This window comes from Ranitomeya variabilis, chromosome 2 (assembly GCF_051348905.1).
Source record: "Ranitomeya variabilis isolate aRanVar5 chromosome 2, aRanVar5.hap1, whole genome shotgun sequence".
Taxonomy (NCBI): Eukaryota; Metazoa; Chordata; class Amphibia; order Anura; family Dendrobatidae; genus Ranitomeya; species Ranitomeya variabilis.
Genome location: NC_135233.1, coordinates 217,947,946 through 217,973,888, shown reverse-complemented (window position 1 = coordinate 217,973,888; position 25,943 = coordinate 217,947,946). Strand labels below are relative to the sequence as shown.

The following is a 25,943-nucleotide window of genomic DNA, read 5'->3' as shown; positions in this document are numbered from 1 at the left end:
ACCTAGAGGGAACCGGGCCTAGGTGCCAAGTAACACAAGGCTGAATACAGCAAGCACACCCAAACCTAACATGGACAACATGTACAGATATTGGGGGCAGAAATGTCTAGCAGCGCATTACTGTACGGGCGCACGGAGCTGGCTCTTCAGTCACATCCACCTTTGCCACATTTTTATCAAGGACAGGAGTTCTTGCAATATCCTCCCACTCAGGTTTCATCTGCCGACACGCCGGGCACCATGGAGCAAAGCTGAAATGAGACACAAAGCATTGCTAACACAATAATCCATTGTTTTATTAGTCTATGAAGTCACATTCTGCAGCACATTCACATGTGCCTGAGAAACCAAATAACCTATCAGTATAAAAGAATCCAGAGTGTGATGAGAAAACCTACACAATCAAACGCACAAACCCAATGTAGAGGTTTCCTACACACAGAATAGGCGCTAATTGTATAGACTGTGAGGGTCGGACTGCTGAGACATCTACCGGCCCCAACAAAGGAGGGGTAGTGCGCATGCATGACCACCGCTCCCGTACACAAGGAATGCAGTGGTGGTTAAGCATGTGGATCGCCCCCAGTAGGGCTATGGGGTACTCGGTATCGGGTCCTTCGGTTCCCGGTGGGGATGTCACGGTGGCTGACCGGTCCGTGGCCCTAGGGGCGTCCGTTGATAAATGGGGGAAAGGTCTTTAAAGGGATAATGTTCGTGACGCCACCTGTGGTATTCGGTCAGGGTGACCGACGCTGCTTTAAGGGGTCCGCTGGGGTGATGTGATGGCAGCTAGATGGTATACCTTCTCACAGGTGAAGTGTGTCCCCAGGGCTTCCCTGTGTGTAGATGGTGAATGGTGTGAGGCGCAGTGAAGAACGAGGACAAAAGGTTGCAGTCTCTTTACCTTTACTGAAGACTTCAGCATTCCCAGTCCAGGGTACAGACCACAGGGTAGGCAGAGTCCGGCCGGTCTGAAGGCAAATCCAGAGCCTCCTTATCCAGGTGGAAATCAGTAGCCTTCCTCTAGCGCCTGGGTGTTGTAGTACCTCCCTGCTGAGCTTCTGGGTAAGGTCCTCACAACTATTGTAGATGTTATGTCTCTTTCTCTCTGTCCCCCTGATGGATAGGATAGGACAAACCCGTATGACTGATGTCCTGAGGCTTTTTACAGGGACTCTATCATGCCCCAGCCCCCACAAGTTGCCACCGTGCCTCCTGGGTATAAGGTCGGGCAGTTAACTTGGAATTAACTGTCCTGCCAGTCTCTGAAGTAAAGCGTAGAGATCCTTACTCCCTCGGTGCTCTGGCTACCGGATCCTGCGCCTCAGAAGGAGGCAGCCTTTCACAGGGCAGAACTCCTTCTGGTTTCCTCTCCTTTTTGCTATGACTTCGTTTCTCACTCACTCAATACAATTCCTTTCTAATGTCTTCCTTAGGATGCTGCCGCACGTGGGGCAGGCGCAGCTCCGTGGCCTTCCGTCTAGGCCTCTGACAGGATCCCACCCCTGTCAGGGACCCACTACCTGAGAGGAGCTCAGATAGCAGCTTACTGGGTGAAGCCCAGCTCGCTTCTGCCTAACTTCCTGTCCAGACCACCAGTTTTACCTAACTGTGAGGAGTGCCCTAATAGATAGGAGCGTAGCTCCCCCTGGCGGCCTGGAGTGTGAAGTGTGTTGTGTGGTTTGTGATACCTGGTAAAGAGATCTCCTTTATTGCCTTCAGACGTAACATCACTCCCCCTGGTGGAAGAATAACATTACTGCAATGACCAGGACTCTGGGGCGCTGCACATGCACACTACTGATATGTAAGACACTCCCTTTAAAAGTCAGCTTGGGGTAGCGGTGGCATGGAGGGAGGGGTTAGAACAATTAATAATTTAAGAAAGAATAGAGGTACAGAGAGATACATAAAGTGCATGTATACTAATGCCAGAAGCCTCGCCAACAAAATGGACGAATTAGAACTAATGTTGTTGGAACATAATTATGACATGGTGGGGATATCTGAAACATGGCTGGATGAAAGCCATGACTGGGCTGTTAACTTGCAGGGCTATAGTCTGTTCAGAAATGACCGTACAGATAAGCGAGGGGGTGGGGTGTGTCTATATGTAAAATCGTCCTTAACCCCTTCACCCCCAAGGGTGGTTTGCACGTTAATGACCAGGCCAATTTTTGCAATTCTGACCACTGTCCCTTTATGAGGTTATAAATCTGGAACGCTTCAACGGATCTTGGCGATTCTGACATTGTTTTCTCGTGACATATTGTACTTCATGATAGTGGTAACATTTCTTCGATATAACTTGCGTTTATTTGTGAAAAAAATGGATATTTGGCGAAAATTTTGAAAATTTCGCAATTTTCCAACTTTGAATTTTTATGCCCTTAAATCACAGACATATGTCACGCAAAATACTTAATAAGTAACATTTCCCACATGTCTACTTTCCATCAGCACAATTTTGGAACCAAATTTTTTTTTTTGTTAGGGAGTTATAAGGGTTAAAAGTTGACCAGAAATTTCTCATTTTTACACCATTTTTTTTTTAGGGACCACATCTCATTTGAAGTCATTTTGAGGGGTCTATATGACAGAAAATACCCAAGTGTGACACCATTCTAAAAACTGCACCCCTCAAGGTGCTCAAAACCACATTCAAGAAATTTATTAACCCTTCAGGTGTTTCACAGGAATTTTTGGAATGTTTAAATAAAAATGAACATTTAACTTTTTTTCACACACAATTTATTTCAGCTCCAATTTGTTTTATTTTACCAAGGGTAACAGGAGAAAATGGACCCCAAAAGTTGTTGTACAATTTGTCCTGAGTACGCTGATACCCCATATGTGGGGGTAAACCACTGTTTGGGCGCATGGCAGAGCTCGGAAGGGAAGGAGAGCCGTTTGGAATGCAGACTTAGATGGATTGGTCTGCAGGCGTCACGTTGCATTTGCAGAGCCCCTGATGTACCTAAACAGTAGAAACCCCCCACAAGTGACCCCATATTGGAAATTAGACCCCCCAAGGAACTTATCTAGATGTGTTGTGAAAACTTTGAACCCCGAAGTGTTTCACTACAGTTTACAACGCAAAAATAAAAAATCTTTTTTCTTCCCACAAAACTTATTTTTTAGCCCCCAGTTTTGTATTTTCCCAAGGGTAACAGGAGATATTGGACCCCAAAAGATGTTTTCCAATTTGTCCTGAGTACGCCGATACCCCATATGTTGGGGTAAACCCCTGTTTGGGTACACGGGAGAGCTCTGAAGTGAAGGAGCACTGTTTTACTTTTTCAACGCAGAATTGTCTGGAATTGAGATCGGATGCCATGTCCCGTTTGGAGAGCCCCTGATGTGCCTAAACAGTGGAAACCCCCCAATTATAACTGAAACCCTAATCCAAACACACCCCTTACCCTAATCCCAACGGTAACCCTAACCACACCCCTAACCCTGACACACCCCTAACCCTAATCCCAACCCTATTCCCAACCGTAAATGTAATCCAAACCCTAACTTTAGCCCCAACCCTAACTGTAGCCCCAACCCTAGCCCCAACCCTAGCCCTAACCCTAGCCCTAACCCTAGCCCCAGCCCTAACCCTAACCCTAGCCCTAACCCTAATGGGAAAATGGAAATAAATACATTTTTTTTATTTTTTTATTTTCCCCTAACTAAGGGGGGTGATGAAGGGGGGGTTTGATTTACTTTTATAGCGAGTTATTTAGCGGATTTTTATGATTGGCAGCCGTCACACACTGAAAGACGCTTTTTATTGCAAAAAATATTTTTTGCGTTACCACATTTTGAGAGCTATAATTTTTCTATATTTGAGTCCACAGAGTCATGTGAGGTCTTGTTTTTTGCGGGACGAGTTGACGTTTTTATTGGTAACATTTTCGGGCACATGACATTTTTTGATCGCTTTTTATTCCGATTTTTGTGAGGCTGAATGATCAAAAACCAGCTATTCATGAATTTCTTTTTGGGGAGGTGTTTATACCGTTCCGCGTTTGGTAAAATTGATAAAGCAGTTTTATTCATCGGGTCAGTACGATTACAGCGATACCTCATTTATATAATTTTTTTATGTTTTGGCGCTTTTATACGATAAAAGCTATTTTATAGAAAAAATAATTATTTTGGTATCGCTTTATTCTCAGGACTATAACTTTTTTATTTTTTTGCTGATGATGCTGTATGGCGGCTCGTTTTTTGCGGGACAAGATGACGTTTTCAGAGGTACCATGGTTATTTATATCTGTCTTTTTGATCGCGTGTTATTCCACTTTTTGTTCGGTGGTATGGTAATAAAGCGTTGTTTTTTGCCTCGTTTTTTTTTTTTTCTTACGGTGTTTACTGAAGGGGTTAACTAGTGGGGAAGTTTTATAGGTTGGGTCGTCATGGATGCGGCGATACTAAATATGTGTACTTTTATTGTTTTTTTTTTTATTTAGATAAAGAAATGTATTTATGGGAATAATATTTTTTTTCTTTATTTAGTTTTATTTATTTATTTATTCTTTATTTTTTTTTTTACTTTGTCCCAGGGGGGGACATTACAGATCGGTGATCTGACAGTGTGCACAGCACTCTGTCAGATCACCGATCTCACTTACAGTGCAGCAGGCTTACCAGCGCCTGCTCTGAGCAGGCACTCGGTAAGCCACCTCCCTCCCTGCAGGACCCGGATGCCGCGGCCATCTTGGATCTGCGGCGAGGAGGGAGGTAGGAGACCCTCGGAGCAACGCGATCACATCGCGTTGCTGCGGGGGTCTCAGGGAAGCCAGCAGGGAGCCCCCTCCCTGCGCGATGGTTCCCTATACCGCCGGTGCACCGCGATCATGTTTGATCGTGGTGTGCCGGGGGTTAATGTGCCGGGGGCGGTCCGTGACCGCTCCTGGCACATAGTGCCGGATGTCAGCGCGGCCGATCGCGTATGACGTACTATCTTGTCGGTGGTCATACGGGCCCACCCCACCTCGACGGGATAGTACGTCAGATGTCAGAAAGGGGTTAAAACCCATCCTGCATGATAATATAGGTGAATCTAACGAAAATGTAGAGTCCCTGTGGGTGGAGATAAGGGGGGGGGGGAAATAATAATAAATTACTGATAGGGGTTTGTTATAAGTCTCCAAAAATAATTGAAGTAACGGAGAATATCCTCATAAAGCAAATAGATGAAGCTGTGACTCAAGGAGAAGTCATTATTATGGGGGACTTCAACTACCCTGAAATAGATTGGGGAATGGAAATCTGCAGTTCCAGCAAAGGTACCATATATACTCGAGTATAAGTCGAGATTTTCAGCCCATTTTTTGGGGCCTGAAAGTCCCCCTCTCGGCTTATACTCAAGTAATACCCAGGGGTCGGCAGGGGAGGGGGAGCGGGGGCTGTCTAATAATACTCACTTGCTCCTGGCGTGGTCCCTGCAGGTCCCTGGCTCCCCGGCGCCAGCAGATTCTTCCTGTACTGAGCGGTCACATGGTACCGCTCATCACAGTAATGAATGTGCGGCTCCACCTCCCATAGGGGTGGAGCCGCATATTCATTACTGTAATGAGTGGTAACGGTGACCGCTCAGTAGAGGAAGAAGCTGCAGCGCCGGGGAAGCAGGGACTGCACCGCGCCAGGAGCAGGTGAGTATAACGGGGAGGGGAGCGCTGCGCTGCGCGATATTCAAATGTTCCCCGTTCCAGCCGCTGCTCTGTCTTCAGCGTCTTCTGCAGTGACGCTCGGGCCAGAGGGCGCGGTGACGTGGTTAGTGCGCGCCCTCTGCTTGAACGTTTTTTGTTTTGTTTTTTTATCGCAGCAACAGCAAATGGGGCAAGTGTCTGGAGCATCTTTTGGGGCCATAACATTTGTGCAGCACTGTAATGGGGCAAGTGTCTGTATGGAGCATCTTATGGGGCCATAATAAATATATATATATATATATATATATATATATATATATATATATATATATATATATATATATAATTTTTATTTATATAGCGCCAACATATTCCGCAGCGCTTTACAACTTATAGAGGGGACTTGTACAGACAATAGACATTACAGCATAACAGAAATCACAGTTCAAAACAGATACCAGGAGGAATGAAGTCCCTGCTCGCAAGCTTACAACCTATGAGGTAAAGGGGAGACACGAGAGGTGGATGGTAACAATTGCTTTAGTTATTCGGACCAGCCATAGTGTAAGGCTCGGGTGTTCATGTAAAGCTGCATGAACCAGTTAACAGCCTAAGTATGTAACAGTACAGACACAGAGGGCTATTAACTGCATAAAGTGTATGAGAACACGATGCGAGGAACCTGAATATGTTTATTTTTTTTTTTATTAGGCCACACAGGGATAGTTAGGTTAATGCGTTGAGGCCAGTAGCGTAGCTACTGGGGGGGCAGAGGGGGCCATCGCCCCGGGCCCTGTCACATGAAGGGGCCCACCGGGAGCCAGGGCAGGGCCCCTTCTGTGTTGAGGCAGAACACCGCATAGGAGCAGAGCAGTATACTGTCCGCTCCCGTCTGACGGAGACTCTGCACGCTGCTAGCACAGTGGCGGCTGCAGAGTCTCCCCCCTGCAGTGAATGGTTTCGCCCCCTCTGACCTGATCATGAAGTTTTGCCCCGGCTGCAGTTTTCCTCACTCTGTGCACGCTGGGATTGGCTCAGGCACGCTGGGTTCTAGTGCCCACACCCTGCATTTCACTCACACTTCCTGGTCCTGCCTGCAGTGCAAACGTTATCAGTAAGTGGGGATGGAACTTATTAGGTTTATTAAATTCAGGTATGTTAGTGTGAGACCGCTGGGGTATTGTGGGGGAGGGGGGACAGGACACTGGGGGGTGAATGTAAGACCATGGGGGTGTTGTGAGGGGAGAAGGTGGGACATGGCACTGAGGGGTGGATGTGAGACGATGGGGGTATTGGGGCTGAAGTGGGGGAGGGGGGACAGGTCACTGGGGGCTGAATATTATAATGTTTAGTTATGATATTATGTGCTCCATCATGTAATATTTTCTGTCTGGGGAGGCTGGAGATGGGGTGTAGGGGGCTATTGATATGTACCACCTGGGTCTTTTATGAGTATCAGTATAAGGAGCCCCCATACAGTAACCAAGAGCTGCATCACATTTACAGCACCACTCCAGCATTATTGTTTATTTCATTGCTGGAGCGGAGCTGAAAATCCTCGTCCCCTGCCCTCTGTCTGATACTCACCTTCTGGCGTTTTCATCTGTTTTTGTCTCCGCTCAGCTCCGTCTCCTGCAGTTTGTGGCCTGCCCGAGGCTCCAGTGTTTTATGGAGCAGCGGAGAGGAGCAGCGCAGAGGTCACTAATCAATGTGAGTCTATGGGAGCCTCGTTCTGGCCTCTTTCTCACTCTCAGGCTATGTGCACATGGTGCGGATCCGCAGCAGTTTTCCATCTGGTTTATGGTGCCATGTAAACCTATGGAAAACCAAATCCACAGTGCTCATGGTACGGAAAATACCGCGTGGAAACGCTGCATTGTATTTTCCGCAGCATGTCAATTCTATTTGCAGATTCCGCAGCGTTTTACACCTGCTCCTGTATAGGATTCCGCAGGCGGTAAAACGCAGTTGAAATCTGCACAAAAAACGCAGGAAATCCGCGGTAAATCTGCACAAGAATCCGCAACAAGTGCACATAGCCTCAGTCTTAAGGCCCCATCTCACATAGCGAGATCGCTAGCGAGATCGCTGCTGAGTCACAAGTTTTGTGACGCAACAGCGACCTCAGTAGCGATCTCACTATGTGCGACACGTACCAGCGATCAGGCCCCTGCTGCGAGATCGCTGGTCGTGTCGGAACGGCCTGGGCTGTTTTTTGATCGTTGAGGTCCCGCTGACATCGCTGAATCGGTGTGTGTGACACCGATCCAGCGATGTCTTCACTGGTAACCAGGGTAAACATCGGGTTACTAAGCGCAGGGCCGCGCTTAGTAACCCGATGTTTACCCTGGTTACCAGCGTAAATGTGAAAAAAAACAAACAGTACATACTCACCATCTGATGTCCGTCAGGTCCCTTGCCATCTGCTTCCCACACTGACTGAGTGCCGCAAAGTGAAAGTGAAGGTACAGCACAGCGGTGACGTCACCGCTGCGCTCTGCTCTCACTGTACGGCGGCACTCAGTCAGAGCGGGAAGCAGACGGCAAGGGACCTGACGGACATCAGATGGTGAGTATGTACTGTTTTTTTTTTTTTTTTTGGTAACCAGGGTAAACATCGGGTTACTAAGCGCGGCCCTGCGCTTAGTAACCCGATGTTTACCCTGGTTACCCGGGTGCTGCAGGGGGACTTCGGCATCGTTGAAGACAGTTTCAACGATGCCGAAGTCGTTCCCCTGATCGTTGGTCGCTGGAGAGAGCTGTCTGTGTGACAGCTCCCCAGCGACCACACAGCGACAAAACAGCGACGCTGCAGCGATCAGCATCGTTGTCTGTATCGCTGCAGCGTCGCTGTGTGTGACGGGGCCTTTACATTGAGCACTTGTGACATAGCTTCTAACTTCTGGCCTGTCAGAAGCTGCGCTCACAAGTTTGAGCCGCGGCACTGCAGCAGTACCACAAAATAGTGAATACGCCGGAGGATGAGTAAATGACCGGGGCATCCAAATCATGACAGGGAGCTGTGGGCCCATCATACTGTGTATAAGGGAGCTGTGGACACATCATACTGTGTATAAGGGAGCTGCGGGCCCATCATACTGTGTATAAGGGAGCTGCGGGTCCATCATACTGTGTATAAGGGAGCTGCGGGCCCATCATACTGTGTATAAGGGAGCTGTGGACACATCATTCTGTGTATAAGGGAGCTGTGGGCCCATCATACTGTGTATAAGGGAGCTGCGGGTCCATCATACTGTGTATAAGGGAGCTGCGGGCCCATCATACTGTGTATAAGGGAGCTGCGGGCCCATCATACTGTGTATACGGGAGCTGCGGGCCCATCATACTGTGTATAGAGGAGCTGCGGGCCCATCATACTGTGTATACGGGAGCTGCGGCCCCATCATACTGTGTATACGGGAGCTGCGGGCCCATCATACTGTGTATAAAAGAGCTGTGGGCCCATCATACTGTGTATACGGGAGCTGCGGGCCCATCATACTGTGTATAAAAGAGCTGTGGGCCCATCACACTGTGTATAAGGAAGCTGCGGGCCCATCATACTGTGTATAAGGAAGCTGCGGGCCCATCATACTGTGTATAAGGAAGCTGCGGGCCCATCATACTGTGTATAAGGGAGCTGCGGGCTCATCACACTGTGTATAAGGGAGCTGCGGGCCCATCATACTGTGTATAAAAGAGCTGCGGGCCCATCATACTGTGTATAAGGGAGCTGCGGGCCCATCATACTGTGTATAGGGAACTGTGAAGGCATATTGTGCATATGGGAGCTGTGGACCCACCGTACTGTGTTTTTATGGAACTGTGAAGGCATTAAATTGTGCATATGGGAGCTGTTGGTCCATTACACTGTATATAGGGGAGCTCTGGGGGGCATTATACTTTCTATAGTGGAGTTCTGTTAGCATTATACTGATACTGTGTAAAGGGGAGCATTGGGCTCATACTATCCATAGGGGAGCTGTGGGAACATCATACTGTGTAAAGGGGAGCAGTGGGAACATCACACGGTGTATAGGGGAGTTATAGAATCATCATGCTGTGTATAGGGGAGCTGTGGGGCCTTAGACTGTGTATAGGGAAGCTTTAACCCCTCTGTGACCTTTGACGTACTATCCCGTCGAGGTGACCTGGGCCTATCTGACCCTTGACGGTATAGTACGTCATAGCCGATCGGCCGCGCTCACGGGGGGAGCGCGGCCGATCGCGGCCGGGTGTCAGCTGACTATCGCAGCTGACATCCGGCACTATGTGCCAGGAGCGGTCACGGACCGCCCCCGGCACATTAACCCCCGGCACACCGCGATCAAACATGATCGCGATGTGCCGGCGATGCAGGGAAGCATCGCGCAGGGAGAGGGCTCCCTGCGGGCTTCCCTGAGCCCCCTGCAGCAACGCGATGTGATCGCGTTGCTGCGAGGGTCTTACCTCCCTCCCTGCCTGCTCCAGACCCGGATCCAAGATGGCCGCGGATCCGGGTCCTGCTGGGAGGGAGGTGGCTTCACAGAAGCCTGCTCAGAGCAGGCACTGTGAAGCAGCCTGCACTTCTCTCAGATCGGTGATCTGTCAGAGTGCTATGCAAACTGGCAGATCACTGATCTGTATTGTCCCCCCCTGGGGCAAAGTAAAAAAGTAAAAAAAAAAAATTTCCAAATGTGTAAAGAAAAATAAAAAAAAATATTCCAAAATAATGAAAAAAAAAAAAATATATTATTCCCATAAATACATTTCTTTACCTAAATAAAAAAAAAAAACAATAAAAGTACACATATTTAGTATCGCCGCGTCCGTAACGACCCGACCTATCAAACTGGCCCACTAGTTAACCCCTTCAGTAAACACCGTAAGAAAAAAAAAAAAAACGAGGCAAAAAACAACGCTTTATTATCATACCGCCGAACAAAAAGTGGAATAACACGCGATCAAAAAGACAGATATAAATAACCATGGTACCGCTGAAAGCGTCATCTTGTCCCGCAAATAACGAGCCACCATACAGCATCATCAGCAGAAAAATAAAAAAGTTATAGTCCTGAGAATAAAGCGATGCAAAAATAATTATTTTTTCCATAAAATAGTTTTTATCGTATAAAAGCGCCAAAACATAAAAAAAATTATATAAATGAGATATCGCTGTAATCGTACTGACCCGAAGAATAAAACTGCTTTATCAATTTTACCAAACGCGGAACGGTATAAACGCCTCCCCCAAAAGAAATTCATGAATAGCTGGTTTTTGGTCATTCTGCCTCACAAAAATCGGAATAAAAAGCGATCAAAAAATGTGACGTGCCCAAAAATGTTACCAATAAAAAAGTCAACTCGTCCCGCAAAAAACAAGACCTCACATGACTCTGTGGACCAAAATATGGAAAATTTATAGCTCTCAAAATGTGGTAACGCAAAAAATATTTTTTGCAATAAAAAGCGTCTTTCAGTGTGTGACGGCTGCCAATCATAAAAATCCGCTAAAAAACCCGCTATAAAAGTAAATCAAACCCCCCTTCATCACCCCCTTAGTTAGGGAAAAATAAAAAAAAAGTATTTATTTCCATTTTCCCATTAGGGCTAGGGTTAGGGCTAGGGTTGGGGCTAGGGTTAAGGCTACAGTTAGGGTTGGGGCTAAAGTTACGGTTAGGGTTTAGATTACATTTACGGTTGGGAATAGGGTTGGGATTAGGGTTAGGGGTGTGTCAGGGTTAGAGGTGTGGTTAGGGTTACTGTTGGGATTAGGGTTAGGGGTGTGTTTGGATTAGGGTTTCAGTTATAATTGGGGGGTTTCCACTGTTTCGGCACATCAGGGGCTCTCCAAACGCGACATGGCGTCCGATCTCAATTCCAGCCAATTCTGCGTTGAAAAAGTAAAACAGTGCTCCTTCCCTTCCGAGCTCTCCCGTGTGCCCAAACAGGGGTTTACCCCAACATATGGGGTATCAGCGTACTCAGGACAAATAGGACAACAACCTTTGGGGTCCAATTTCTCCTGTTACCCCTAGGAAAATACAAAACTGGGGGCTAAAAATTAATTTTTGTGGGAAAAAAAAAAAGATTTTTTATTTTCACGGCTCTGCGTTATAAACTGTAGTGAAACACTTGGGGGTTCAAAGTTCTTACAACACATCTAGATAAGTTCCTTGGGGGGTCTAGTTTCCAAAATGGGGTCACTTGTGCGGGGCTTCTACTGTTTAGATACATTAGGGGCTCTGCAAACGCAATGTGACGCCTGCAGACCATTCCATCTAAGTCTGCATTCCAAATGGCGCTCCTTCCTTTCCGAGCCCTCCCATGCGCCCAAACAGTGGTTCTCCCCACATATGGTATATCATCGCACTCAGGACAACTTGGACAACAGATTTTGGGGTCCAATTTCTCCTGCTACCCTCGGGAAAATACAAAACTGGGGGCTAAAAAAATAATTTTTGTGGGAAAAAATTTTTGTTTTATTTTTACGGCTCTGCATTATTAACTTCTGTGAAGCTCTTGGTGGGTCAAAGCGCTCAAAACACATCTAGATAAGTTCCTTAGGGGGTCTACTTTCCAAAATGGTGTCACTTGTGGGGGGTTTCAATGTTTAGGCACATCAGTGGCTCTCCAAACGCAACATGGCGTCCCATCTCAATTCCTGTCAATTTTGCATTGAAAAGTCAAACGGTGCTACTTCCCTTCCGAGCTCTCCCATGCGCCCAAACAGTGGTTTATCGCCACATATGGGGTATCAGCGTACTCAGGACAAATTGTACAACAACTGTTGGGGTCCAATTTCTTCTCTTACCCTTGGGAAAATAAAAAATTGGGGGCGAAAAATAATTTTTGTGAAAAAATATGATTTTTTATTTTTACGGTTCTGCATTATAAACTTCTGTGAAGTACTTGGTGGGTCAAAGTGCTCACCACACCTCTAGATAAGTTCCTTAGGGGGTCTACTTTCCAAAATGGTGTCACTTGTGGGGGGTTTCAATGTTTAGGCACATCAGGGGCTCCCCAAACGCAACATGGCGTCCCATCTCAATTCCAGTCAATTTTGCATTGAAAAGTCAAATGGCGCTCCTTCGCTTCCGAGCTCTGTCATGCGCCCAAACAGTGGTTTACCCCCACATATGGGGTATCGGCGTACTCAGGACAAATTGTACAACAACTTTTGGGGTCCATTTTCTCCTGTTACCCTTGGTAAAATAAAACAAATTGGAGCTGAAGTAAATTTTGTGTGAAAAAAAGTTAAATGTTCATTTTTATTTAAACATTCCAAAAATTCCTGTGAAGCACCAGAAGGGTTAATAAACTTCTTGAATATGGTTTTGAGCACCTTGAGGGGTGCAGTTTTTAGAAAATACCCATGTGTGACACAATTCTATCATATAGACCCCTCAAAAGGACTTCAAATGAGATGTGGTCCCTAAAAAAAAATGGTGTTGTAAAAATGAGAAATTGCTGGTCAACTTTTAACCCTTATAACTCCCTAACAAAAAAAAATTTTGGTTCCAAAATTGTGCTGATGTAAAGTAGACATGTGGGAAATGTTACTTATTAAGTATTTTGCATGACATATCTCTGTGATTTAAGGGCATAAAAATTCAAAGTTGGAAAATTGCAAAATTTTCGCCAAATTTCCATTTTTTCTGCAAATAAACGCAGGTAATATCAAAGAAATTTTACCACTATCATGAAGTACAATATGTCACGAGAAAACAATGTCAGAATCGCCAAGATCCGTTGAAGCGTTCCAGAGTTATAACCTCATAAAGGGACAGTGGTCAGAATTGTAAAAATTGGCCCGGTCATTAACGTGCAAACCACCCTTGGGGGTGAAGGGGCTCACCATACTGTGTATAATGGAGCAGTACATGGGGGAACTTAGGGACATTATTAAATGTTAAGTGGGCACTTAAGCATTATTGTTATAGGGGCACTCAGAGTATTGTGACCATCAAAGTTGCATATGGTCACAATATGGTGGTAAAGTCTATGTTCGTTTTTGTATATAGATTTATTTTCAATAACAGTGCGGTCATATTCTGACGTTCCCCTACAGTATATTCACAATTAGAGTGTGCAACCGTAGCTGTAATCAGCTTTAGCTGGTTAGGGGCCCACTCAGATGTTTCGCCCCCCCCTAAGTTGAAATCCTAGCTACGCCTCTGGTTGAGGCGGTAGGCCAGTCTGAACAAATGAGTTTTTAGGGCACGCTTAAAACTGTGGGGATTGGGGATTAATCGTATTAACCTAGGCAGTGCATTCCAAAGAATCGGCGCAGCACGTGTAAAGTCTTGGAGACGGGAATGGGAGGTTCTGATTATTGAGGATGCTAACCTGAGGTCATTAGCGGAGCGGAGTGCACGGGTAGGGTGGTAGACGGAGACCAGGGGGAGATGTAGGGTGGTGCTGAGCCATGGAGTGCTTTGTGGATGAGGGTAGTAGTTTTGTACTGGATTCTGGAGTGGATGGGTAGCCAGTGTAATGACTGGCACAAGGTAGAGGCATCGGTGTAACGGGCCATAACGTTTGTGCAGCACTATAATGGGGCAAATATCTGTATGGAGCATCTTATGGGGCCCTAACGTTTGTGCAGCACTATATGCGGCAAGTGTCTGTATGGAGCATCTTATGGGGCCATAACGTTTGCGCAGCACTATTTGGGGCAAGTGTCTTTATAGGGCCATAATCAATTTTTGTGCAGCACTTTTTGGGGCAAGTGTCTGTATGGAGCATCTTATGGGGCCATAACCTTTGTGCAGCACTATATGGGGCAAGTGTCTGTATGGAGCATCTTATGGGGCCATAACGTTTGTGCAGCACTATAATGGGGTAAATGTCTGTATGGAGCATCTTATGGGGCCATAACGTTTGTGCAGCACTATATGGGGCAAGTGTCTGTATGGAGCATCTTATGGGGCCATAACGTTTGTGCAGCACTATAATGGGGCAAATATCTGTATGGAGCATCTTATGGGGCCCTAACGTTTGTGCAGCACTATATGGGGCAAGTGTCTGTATGGAGCATCTTATGGGGCCATAACGTTTGTGCAGCACTATATGGGGCAAGTGTCTGTATGGAGCATCTTATGGGGCCATAACGTTTGTGCAGCACTATAATGGGGCAAATGTTTGTATGGAGCATCTTATGGGGCCATAACGTTTGTGCAGCACTATATGGGGCAAGTGTCTGTATGGAGCATCTTATGGGGCCATAACGTTTGTGCAGCACTATAATGGGGCAAGTGTCTGTATGGAGCATCTTATGGGGCCATAACGTTTGTGCAGCACTATAATGGGGCAAATATCTGTATGGAGCATCTTATGGGGCCCTAACGTTTGTGCAGCACTATTTGGGGCAAGTGTCTGTATGGAGCATCTTATGGGGCCATAACGTTTGCGCAGCACTATTTGGGGCAAGTGTCTTTATAGGGCCATAATCAATTTTTGTGCAGCACTATATGGGGCAAGTGTCTGTATGGAGCATCTTATGGGGCCATAACCTTTGTGCAGCACTATATGGGGCAAGTGTCTGTATGGAGCATCTTATGGGGCCATAACCTTTGTGCAGCACTATATGGGGCAAGTGTCTGTATGGAGCATCTTATGGGGCCATAACGTTTGTGCAGCACTATAAGGGCTTGTTCACACTTTCCTATTTTTGCTGCGGATTTTTCAGCTCCTGATTTTGCAAAACCGCGGTGGTTTTCACTGCGGTTTTGTGTGCGGTTTCTACTGCGGATTCCACTGCGGGTTTCCAACTGCACTTTCCTATTGGTGCAGGTGGAAAACCGCTGCGGAATCCGCAGAAAGAATTGACATGGTGCTTCTTTTTTTCCGCAGAAAATCAGCGCGGAATTTCCTGCGGAAAAACGCAAAGTGGGCACAGCGGTTTTTGTTTTCCATAGGGTAACATTGTACTGTACCCTGCATGGAAAACGGCTGCGGATCCGCAGCTGCAAATCCGCTGCGGATCCGCAGCAAAAACCGCAAAGTGTGAACATAGCCTAATGGGGTAAATGTCTGTATGGAGCATCTTATGGGGCCATAACGTTTGTGCAGCACTATTTGGGGCAAGTGTCTTTATAGGGCCATAATCAACGTTTGTGCAGCACTATATGGGGCAAGTGTCTGTATGGAGCATCTTATGGGGCCATAACGTTTGTGCAGCACTATATGGGGCAAGTGTCTGTATGGAGCATCTTATGGGGCCATAACGTTTGTGCAGCACTATAATGGGGCAAATATCTGTATGGAGCATCTTATGGGGCCCTAACGTTTGTGCAGCACTATTTGGGGCAAGTGTCTTTATAGGGCCATAATCAATTTTTGTGCAGCATTATATGGGGCAAGTGTCTGTATGGAGCATCTTATGGGGCCATAATCAAAATTTATGCAGCATTATATTGGGCAAATGTGTCTATGGGGCCATTATTAACCCTTTTCTGCCAGCTGACGGAATAGTACGTCAGCTGGCAGAATCCCGCTTTGAGATGGGCTCCGGCGGTGAGCCCACCTCAAAGCCGCGACATGTCAGCTGTTTTGTACAGCTGACATGTGCGCGCAATGAGCGCGAGCAGAATTGCGATCCGCCCGCGCCCATTAACTAGTTAAATGCCGCTGTCAAACACTGACAGTGGCATTTAACTAGCGCTCCCGGCCGCGCGGCCGGGAATGTTCGCACCGCTGACCCCCGTCACATGATCGGGGGGTAGCTGTGCATTGCCATAACAACCAGAGGTCTCCTTGAGATCTCTATGGTTGTTGATGGCCAATTGCTTTGAGCGCCACCCTGTGGTCGGCGTTCAAAGCAACCCTGCATTTCTGCTACATAGAGGTTATCTGTGCTTCACCTCTATGTACCAGAGGTGATCATGTAGTGCATGCTTCTAGTCTCCTATGGAGGCTATTGAAGCATGTCAAAATTTAAAAAAACAAAGTGTTTAAAAATATTTAAAAAATTTAAAAGTTCAAATCACTCCCCTTTGCCCCAATCAAAATAAAACAATTAAAAAAAATCAAACCTACACATATTTAGTATTGCCGCGTTCAGAATCACCCGATCTATCAATAAAAACAAAGGATTAACCTGATTGCTAAATGGTGTAGCGAGAAAAAACATTGCATTAAAATGCAATAACGGGCGATCAAAAGAACATATCTGCACCAAAATGGAATAATTAAAAACGCCAGCTTGGCACGCAAAAGTAAGCCCTCACCCGACCCCAGATCATGAAAAATGGAGACGCTACGGGTATCGGAAAATGGCGCAATTTTTTTTTTCTTAGCAAACTTTGGAATTTTTTTTTACCACTTAGATAAAAGAGAACCTAGACATGTTTGGTGTCTCTGAACTCGTAATGACCTGGAGAATCATAATGGTAGGCTAGTTTTAGCATTTGGTAAACCTAGCAAAAAAGCCAAACAAAAAACTAGTGTGAGATTGCACTTTTTTTTGCAATTTCATCGCACTTGGAATTTTTTTCCTGTTTTCTGTTACACTACATGGTAAAACCAATGGTATCGTTCAAAAGTACATCTTGTCCTGTAAAAAATAAGCCCTCACATGGCCATATTGACGGAAAAATAAAAAAGTTATGGCTCTGGGAAGGAGGGGAGCGATAAACGAAAACGAAAAAACAAAAAAGCTCCGGAGGTGAAGGGGTTAACCTTTATGCAGAATTATATGTAGTATATTTTAATATGGAGCATCTTATGGGGGGCCCATCATGAACTTTATGGATCATTATATGGCGCTCCTGATTCAATATGGATATTCAAAAACACTTAACCTACTGATGTCTCAATTTTACTTTTATTGGTATTTATTTTTACTTTTGACATTTACCGGTAGCTGCTGCATTTCCCACCCTAGGCTTATACTCAAGTCATTAAGTTTTCGCAGTCTTTTGTGGCAAAATTAGGGGGGTCGGCTTATACTCGGGTCGGCTTATACTCGGGTCAGCTTATACTCGAGTATATACGGTAATCGGTTTTTGACAACTATGAGAGACAATAACCTTTCACAATTGGTTCAGGACCCAACAAGGAGGGGGGCACTGCTAGACCTAATATTAACCAACAGGCCAGACCGCATAGCAAATATAATGGTTGGGGGTCACTTGGGGAATAGTGATCACCAAATAATACGTTTTCATGTATCCTTCAATAAGATGTGTAGCAGAGGGGTTACAAGGACACTAAACTTCAGGAGGGCAAATTTCCAACGGATGAGAGAGGATCTTGGTGCAATTAACTGGGATGATATCCTGACTAGAGGTGAGCGGTGTTCGAGTCGAACTGTTCGCCAATTTCAAATTCGAGCTGTTTTGGGCGGTGTTTGAGTCGTTCGGCTGTTCGAGTTTCTGTTCGATAACTGTTCGTTCACCAAAAGCCTAGCTTGATTTGCACATTAAAACTGTTTATAATTGTTAATGGACTGTTTCAGTGTATAGTGGATGGGGGGGGACGGGGGATAGATCTGTACTGAAATAACGCCGATCTCCATTTTTTTTTTTTCTTTCCCGCATTTACAAAGGGGCGGTGCAGTCTCTCAGCCTAATAGCAGTGCACACACACAGCAATGTGCAAGCAAGGGCATGTGTCATTGGCTGTGTATGTCACATGACCTTGCACTATAAGAACCAGCCATTTGCCCCGTCGCCACCATTTCCTCACTGCTGCAGCTTAGGCTACTTTCACACTAGCGTCGTTTGCAATACGTCGCAATGCGTCGTTAAGGAGAAAAAACACATCCTGCAAAGTTGTCTGCAGGATGCGTTTTTTCCCCATAGACTTACATTACCGACGCATTGCCACATATTGCCACACGTCGCAACCGTCGTGCGACGGTTGCGTCGTGTTTTGGCGGACCGCCGGCACAAAAAACGTTACATGTAAACGTTTTTTTGTGCGTCGAGTCCGACATTTTCGACCGCGCATGCATGGCCGAAACTCCGCCCCCTCCTCCCCGGACCGGGCATTTATTTCACAGCATGCGTCGGTACGTCTGCCCGACGCACTGCGACGGGCCCGTACCGATGCTAGTGTGAAAGCAGCCTTAGTGTTAGATGGCACCGCTGCTGCTGTGGGCGCTATACAGACTAAGAGTGTTTGGGTTTTTTTGGAGCAAATTGTCAGAGAGATAGGTTTAGGGAGTCGGCACTAGTTGTAGTATCAGCCCTTTTCAGGGTAGGTTACAGCAGTTCATAGCACTGTTTGCCAGGCAGGTCTGAGCCAGTGCTGTGCAAGTGTTAGTCACAGCATTTGGTGTAATCTAGCTCAGCCAATCCTTTTGGGCTAGTAGCATTGTCTGATAGTCATCTGAGTAGCCCGCCTGTGAAGCTAGCTACACCGCCTGTGTATCTCAATTTTTACTGCATCTAACCCAGTTAATCGTTTTGGGCTTAGTAGCAGTGTCTGCACGTCAGCAGAATAACCCGCCTGTGAAACAAACTATACCGCCTGTGTATCTCTATTTTCACTGCATCTAATCGAGTTAATAGTTTTGGGCCTAGTACCACAGTTTGGCCACTCAGTTCTGCTCGGTTTTCATCCATCGGTTGTTGTGCCAACAACTACAGATACAGAGTTGCCATTTAGTTAAGCACTAAAATGAGTGGCAAAAGGCCTGCTGCTGGTGGAATGGGGAATAGGCGTGTTGGAAAGGGAAAAAGAGGTTGTGTCCGTGGGGCAGGTGGTAAAGTAACAGTAACATCTGCAGAAGAAAGACCATCTTCCAGCCAAAGTAAGATGTCTACTTCTTTTCGTGGACAATCTGATATAATCCCTTTCTTGCGACCATCTCTACAAGCATCGCCAAAAATTCCAGATAAGGCACAAAAACAGCTGGTGCTTGAACGAGTATCAAGTGCTCGTTCAAGTGGGCTCTCCTCCATGTCAACTTCAACATCACAACTACTCCAGTCCTCAGAGTTGTCACCTCAATCGCACTTGCTTCCTCACAGCTCCCAAGTCTCCAGCTGCCCGTCTGAGCATGGGCTAACACACATGGTTGAGTCTGTAGAGCTGTTTACGCATACTATAGCCTGGGAATCAGAGGTCTGCTCCAGAGCCTCTGTGAATCCAGACGAGGAAATGATCTGCACTGATGCCCAGAATCTTTGTGAGTCGGATCCAGGCCCAGATGAAGAACGTTCTGAGCATAATGTAGACCCTCGTTCCCAAACTGTAACTCCTGTTGGTGGAGACAATGAGGAACATGATGAGACTGAGATACCTGATTGGAACGAAAACGTGACTTTTCGGTCAGGGCAGGAAGAGGTTAGCTCTGAGGTCGACTGGTGTGAGAACACACAGGATGATGATGATGAAGTTGTAGACCCCACTTACTGTCAACCGTCAGTCCATGAGGTCAGCAGAGGAGGTGGAGGAGGATGCTAGTGACGAGTCTGATTACGAGGTAACGGTGCGCCTTCCTGGACAGAGACTGAGTACTGGAAGCACGTCCTCAACTGCATCCTCAACCCCAACTGTGCCTCAGACCAGAAGTTGTGGCGGCTCTTCAGGTCGCACGGGCTCTAAGCTGTTATGATCTGGTGGCCTAGGAGCAGCATGGACGAGCTCTGGAGTAGGTAGCCTCTATACTGACCGCAGACCCTGAACTTAACACCGCAACTAGAAGTAGCCGTGGGATGTTCCTGTCACTCCCTAGACACCTCGTCACAGCCGGAGGACTAATTACCCCTAAAGAAAGAAACAGGAAAACTATCTTGCCTCAGAGAAAATACCCAAAGGAAAGACAGCCCACCACAAATATTGACTGTGAGAGGAGAGGGAAATTACAAACGCAGACTGAAAACAGAATTTAGCAAAGGAGGTCACGCTACCTAGAAAGAAAAGACAGGGCAGAGTACTGTGCGGTCAGTATTAAAATACTACAAAAATCCACCACAGAGAATACAAAAATCTCCACACCTAACTAAAGGCATGGAGGGTAACTCTGCAACTCCAGAGCTTCCAGCTTGGCTGAATAAATCCTTACACAGACAAAGCTGGACAAGAAAAAACATAGCAATTCACTGAACTATAAAGTCCACCGCATGTGGACTGCAAAAACAAAGCCAGGACTTATCTTTGATGGTTTGGACAATCCAGCAGGAGAAACCAAGAAGAGATTTGAATTCTCCAGAAAACAATGGACAACTGGCACTCACCAAAGGGTGAGGCCAGACTAAATAGCCCCGTCCAAAGTGGTCGCACCTGATGACTGCTGTGAAGGACAAACAGCAGCACTACCACTTATAACCACAGGAGGGAGCCCAAGAGCAGAACCCACAACAGAATTCACAACACTAAGCCTTGCATAGCCTGGGCATTTTTTGACATCGCAAAGGATGACCCAACTCGTTGTCTGTAAGATTTGTCAACAAAATCTCAGTAGAGGCCAAAAAATTACTAGCTTGAGTACTTCATGCATGAACCGTAACGTGGATATGAGGCATAAGTTGCAGTGGGAAGCTCACTGTGCTACAATGCGGCCTAGTGGGCCGGGTCAACACCGTCTGCCCCATCAAGTGCATCCGCGTCCTCTTCATCCTCTGTGACTGGGGACAGCAGTCACACTTGGTTTTGGATGCAGACCTTCCACCTCTTTACCTGCAACAGCCAGTGTGATTGGCAGGTCGTCAGGACATTTGCAAGTGGAAACACCTGCTGGTGTTGAGCGCTCTCCGACATCGACACCACATTTTGATCAAGGCAACATAACATCTCCGCCTGCACCGTCCTCACAGACCAGACCAACTCCGTCTAAGCATGGCAGCCAGCCCTCAGTCCCTCAGATGTGGACAAGTAAAAGACCATTTCCTCCTAGCCATGACAAAGCTAAGAGGTTGAATTTCTCCATCTGCAAGCTGTTGGCTACAGAAATGCTGTCTTTCCGCCTGGTGGACACAGAGGATTTTCGAGACCTTATGTCTGTCGCAGTGCCCCAGTACCAGATGCCCAGTCGCCACTACTTCTCAAAGAAAGCTTTGCTTGCGCTACACCAGTATGTCGCACACAACATCACCGCTTCCTTGAGAAACTCTGTGTGTGACAGGGTGCATTTCACCACAGACACTTGGACGAGTAGACATGGACATGGGCGTTACATGTCGGTGACTGGGCAATGGGTAACTACGGCGACATCAGAAGAAGGGGCTGCTGTCCAAGTCTTGCCATCCCCACGAGTTGCTCGTCGATCCTCTGCATCTAGAAGTTCCTCCACTGCTTCTGCCTCCTCAACCTCCTCTCGGTCCTCCACCTGCACCCAAAGCCTGTCTGGTAATGTCACCCGCGTTGTAACTGCGCAGAAGGAATCCTGCACACCTCCTCACTATGCTGTCACCAGGGCTCAACGGCATCAGGCAGTGTTTACATTGAAATGTCTGGGAAATGTGAGTCACACAGCTGAGGAGTTGTGGTCAGCTCTGGAGACCGAGTTCCATCAATGTTGTCTCCACTCAACCTGCAGCCAGGGAAGGCTGTGTGCGACAATGCTGCAAACCTGGGTGCGGCCCTTCGCCGTGGCAATGTCACACGCGTGCCTTTTATGGCTCACGTTTTGAACCTGGTTGTCCAACAATTTGTATCCCACTATCCCGGGCTAGATAGGCTTCTGCAGAGGGCACGGTTGCTGTGTGCTCACTTCCGCTGTTCGCATCCCGCAGCTCGACGACTTGCATCTCTACAGAAGTCGTTGGGCCTGCCAGTTTACCGGCTGAAATGCGATGTGCCCACATGGTGGAATTCAACTGTGCACATGTTGCAGCGACTGTGGCAGCACCGACGAGCCCTGGTGCAATACGTTATGACGTATAGCCTGGGCCAACGAGATCAAGAGGTCGGGCAAATCACGCTGCAGGAGTGGTCTCAGATCAGGGACCTATGCACCCTTCTGCACAGTTTTGAAATAACACTTAAGTGGTGTCTGTGGCCGAATTTGTTTAAAAAATTGAGACTTTTATTTAGTCCCCTTGCTGAGTTTTACATGACGTTGCCATCGTCAATTCCAGGTGGGTGGGGTTGTCTGCAGAGTTGTTTAGTCATACTATGGCCTGGGATTCAGAGGTCTGCTCCAAAGCTTCAGTGTCTGCTAGTCAGCAGAGTAGCCCAGCCACCCACCGCCTGTTTACCTAAGTACTATTTTTAACGGCATCTGGCCAGGAAATCCTTTTGGTGCTACTCAGCAGCGTACCCCACCCATGAAGCAAGCTACTCTGCCTGGTTACCCAAGTACTATTTTTAATGGCATCTGGCCCAGGAAATCCTTTTGGGCCTAGTAGAATTTGGTGCTACTCAGCAGCGTACCCCACCCATGAAGCAAGCTACACCGCCTGTTGATCTAATTACTAATTTTTAACTGCATCTAGTCCAGGAAATCGTTTTGTACCTAATAGCATTTTGTGCTAATCAGCACAGTACCCCACCCATGAAGCAAGCTACACCGCCTGTTTACCTAACTACTATTTTTTAATGGCATCTGGCCCAGGAAATCCTTTCGGGCCTAGTAGCAATTTCTGCTACTCAGCAGAGTACCCCACCCATGAAGCAAGCTACACCGCCTTCTTTCTTTCTCAATCTAACCCCTCGGCTCTGGCGTGTCCACTCTTCCTCCAGCTCTCTCCTTCTCACAGGTGGACTACCGGCGAATCTTTTGGGCCCAGGCATAAGAAGTCGTCGAGGTAATGGATAATATGTGCCGCCTTACGACACATTCGAGGAAGCAACTAAACGCCTCAAATAGCAGAATATGGAGCGCCCCATGGGCAAACGGCGATCTATGTAGTATGCTCCTTCACAGAAGCAGCCCAATGGGAGGTCACTATTCGGAGGCACAGGTAGTAACCGGAACGCCCCCTCAATGTCTGTTTTGGCCATTAGGGTGCCCCTTACCAACTTCTTGACCCGCCTGATTGCCTCGTCAAAGGAGGTACAGTACATAGTACTGTACTTGGTTCCGCGTCGATGTTGTCTTTTACTAACCTGCCCCTTGGATATGACAAATGGTGGATTAGTCTGAATGTATTGGGTTCATTTTTTGGCACAACTCCCAACGGGGGTACCACTACGTCTTCTAAGGAAAGTGTTCTGAATGGACCCGCCGCCATTCTACCTAAAGATATTTCTTTTTTTTCTTTTTTTTGTCAAGAGGTCTGGGTGTTGGTAGAGTGAGTTTAGATTTTTACTCCAGCCTTTCTTGATTTTAGAAGGGCATCACATGCCTATATCTGTGTCTCCTCCTCCTTTTACTCCTCCACCTCTTTTCTTTTCGCATGACTATATGTAGTTGTGACTTTTCCATGTGTTTGTTGTCTCCTGAGCAGTTTGTCAGCTTTTGGACACCTTTTAAGGTGTTTTCTATGTGTTTTCCATGTGTTTTTATGTGTTTGTGTTTGCCTGCCATTGGTTTCAATGGGGTTCGACGGTGTTCGGCGAACAGTTCGTCGAACATGTACCTGTTCGACGAACCGAACCAAACCCGAACACTAGGGAGGTGGCTCATCTCTAATCCTGAGACATAAAAATACACAAAGAAAATGGGAGACGTTTATTAGCATCCTGGATAGGACCTGTGCACAGTATATACCGTATGGGAATAAACATACTAGAAATAGGAGGAAACCAATATGGCTAAATACAGCTGTAAGGAGCGCCATAAATGACAAAAAGAAAGCATTTAGAGAATTAAAGGAAGAAGGTAGTGATGAGGCATTAAATAAATACAGAAAATTAAATTCTGTAAAAAGCAAATCAAGGCAGCAAAGATTGAGACAGAGACTCATTGCCAGAGAGAGTAAAAATAATCCCAAAATATTCTTTAACTACTTAAATAGTAAAAAACTAAAAAATTTGCTGGCCCCATTAAAAATAGTCTGGGTGAAATGGTGGATGACGATGAGGAAAAAGCCAATATGCTAAATGACTTTTTTTCATCAGTGTTTACACAAGAGAATCCCACAGCAGACAAAATGATCTGTGATAACAAAAATTCCCCATTCCTTCCTGACCTTTGACGCAGCGTGTGCGTCATGAAAACCTGTGCCAATCCGACCTGTGACGCAGCATATGCGTCATGGTCGGATCGCGCTCCTGCTGGCCGGGTGAAAGGGTTAACTGTAATTTCACCCGACCTGCAGGGACAGGGGGAGTGGTACTTGAGCCCAGGGGGGGTGGCTTCACCCCCCATCCCCCCCCCGTGGCTACAATCGCTCTGATTGGCTGTTGAAAGTGACGTTTCACTTTCAATCAGAGCCATAGTTCGGGCTAGGGTTAGCGTTAGGGCTAGAATTAGGGTTAGGGTTAGAATTAGGCTATGTGCACACGGTGCGGATTTGGCTGGATCCGCAGCGGATTGGCTGCTGCGGATTCGTAGCAGTTTTCCATCAGGTTAACAGCACCATGTAAACCTATGGAAAACCAAATCCGCTGTGCCCATGGTGCGGAAAATACCATGCGGAAACGCTGTGCTGTATTTTCCGCCGCATGCCAATTCTTTGTGCGGATTCCGCAGCGTTTTACACCTGTTCATCGATAGGAATCCGCAGGTGAAATCTGCACAAAAAACACTGGAAATCCGCAGGTAAAACGCAGTGCCTTTTACCTGCAAATTTTTAAAAAATGGTGCGGAAAAATCTCTCACGAATCCGCAACGTGGGCACATAGCCTTAGGGCTAGGGTTGGAAATAGGGTTAAGATTAGGCTGTGGTTATGGTTAGGGTTAGGCTTGTGTTGGGGTTAGGGTTGGGATTAGGGTTAGGGGTGTGTTGGGGTTAGGGTTGTGGTTAGAGGTGTGTTGGGGTTAGGGTTGTGATTAGGGTTATGGCTAGAGTTGGGATTAAGGTTAGGGGTGTGTTGGGGTTAGTGTTGGAGTTAGAATTGAGGGGTTTCCACTGTTTAGGCACATCAGGGGTCTCCAAACACAACATGGCGCCACCATTGATTCCAGCCAATCTTGTATTCAAAAAGTCAAATGGTGCTCCCTCCCTTCCAAGCCCCGACCTGCGCCCAAACAGTGGTTTACCCCCACATATGGGGTACCAGCATACTCAGGACAAACTGGGCAACAATTATTGGGGTCCAATTTCACCTGTTACCCTTGTGAAAATAAAAAATTGCTTGCTAAAACACAATTTTTGAGGAAAGAAAAATGATTTTTTATTTTCACGGCTCTGCGTTGTAAACTTCTGTGAAGCACTTGGGGGTTCAAAGTGCTCACCACATATCTAGATAAGTTCCTTGGGGGGTCTAGTTTCCAAAATGGGGTCACTTGTGGGGGTTTCTACTGTTTAGGTACATCAGGGG

General features: G+C 46.7%; 1 long non-coding RNA gene across 3 annotated transcripts in view; it reads left to right on the top strand.

The window, feature by feature from the left end:
• LOC143809259 (uncharacterized) overlaps positions 1-25,943 on the top strand; it is a 52,461-nt gene that overhangs the window by 11,436 nt on the left and 15,082 nt on the right. The window contains exon 1 of one of the 3 annotated variants that reach the window (XR_013222184.1): positions 6,657-6,759. The exons of the other annotated variants lie outside the window; for them this stretch is intronic. This is a non-coding gene — a long non-coding RNA (uncharacterized LOC143809259). Of the gene's footprint in view, positions 1-6,656; positions 6,760-25,943 lie in introns of those variants that run through there. 3 annotated transcript variants of the gene reach the window in all.